At 46.5% G+C, this 1,489-nt stretch overlaps 1 pseudogene; it reads left to right on the top strand.

The window, feature by feature from the left end:
- Positions 1 to 676: 676 nt before the first annotated feature.
- LOC101650008 overlaps positions 677 to 1,489 on the top strand; it is a 4,212-nt pseudogene continuing 3,399 nt past the window's right edge.

Here is a 1,489-nt window from a genome sequence, read left to right as displayed (position 1 = left end):
TGGGGTCATGATGGGGGGGGAGGAAGCATGAAAGAACTAGAGGAAAGCTGTATGTTTAGTCCATGGTTTTCAATCTTCCTGATGCTACGACCCCTTAATACAGTTCCTCATGCTGGTCCCGAACATAAAATTATTTTCATTGCTACTTCATCGTTGTAATTTTGCTACTGTTATGAATCAGCTGACCCCTGTGAAAGGGTCATTCAGCCCCCAAAAGGGTCAAGACCCACAGGTTGAGAACTGCTGGTTTAGTTGGTGCTATACTGCACCCTGACTGGTGTATCTCTTCCTTGTGACACTTCTGTAAGGGGATGTCCAATTGCCTATATTTTTTGTTCTGGGTCTTTGATGCCTGATACCTGATCCCATCGACACCTCATGATCACACAGGCTGGTGTGTTTCTTCCATGTGGGCTTTGTTGCTTCTCAGCTAGATGGCCGCATGTTTGCCTTCAAGCCTTTAAGACCCCTGGTGTTATATCTTTTGATAGCTGGGCACCATCAGCTTTCTTCACCACATTTGCTAAACACTCATTTGTCTCCAGCGATTGTGTTGGGAAGGTGAGCATCACAGAATGCCAGGTTATAAGAACAAGTGTTCATTTTGCTGCCCGAACACGGAGCAAGCAGCTGAGGGAGTTGGAGACGCTGTCTCGCAGCCCCTTTTTGAGCTGCTATGGATGATTGGGAGGGTCTGGTGTACCAGGTGAAGCTGGCGGAGTAGGCTGAGCAATACGACGGAATGGTGGAATCTATGAAGAAAGGAGCAGGGATGGATGTTGAGTTGACAGTTGAAGAAAGAAGCCTCCTATCAGTTGCATATGAAAATGAGGAGCTGATGCCAGGGGCTTAAGTGGAGAGCAAATATTTCAAGAACGATGAGGGCAAGGAAGGTATAAATGTGCTTTACGCAATGGATGGATGTATGGATTGTGATAAGAGTTGTTTGAGTGCCCGATAAAACGATTTTTAAAATGTGATTAGAGCTAGAAGAGCCTCCTGGAGAATAATCAGCAGCGTTCCACAGGAAGAAGAAAACAAGGGAGGAGAGGACAAACTGAAAATGATTCGGAAATATCGGCAAATGGTTGAAACGGAACTAAAGTTAATCTGTCGTGGCATTCTGGATGTACTGGACAGCCACCTTATTCCAGCAGCTAACACTGGCGAGTTCTAGGTTTTCTATTAGAAAACTACAGGTGACTACCACAGGGATCTGACTGCGTTTGCCCCAGGGACTGACAGGAAGGGGGCTGCAGAGAACAGCCTCGTGGCTTATAAAGCTGCTAGTGATATTGCAGTGGCAGCTCTTCCACCAACACACCCCATTCGTTTAGGTCTTGCGCTCAACTTTTCTGTATTCCACTATGAAATTCTTCATTCCCCCGACTGTGCCTGCAGGTTGGCAAAAGCAGCTTTGATGATGCAGTCGCAGAACGGGATACTCTGAGTGAAGAAAGCTATAAGGACTCTACCCTTGTGCTCCGTG

The sequence above is a fragment of the Echinops telfairi genome, unplaced genomic scaffold, assembly GCF_000313985.2.
Source record: "Echinops telfairi isolate 266 unplaced genomic scaffold, ASM31398v2 ScPeMD7_70;HRSCAF=299, whole genome shotgun sequence".
NCBI lineage: Eukaryota > Metazoa > Chordata > Mammalia > Afrosoricida > Tenrecidae > Echinops > Echinops telfairi.
This window is presented reverse-complemented; position numbering and strand designations above follow the sequence as displayed.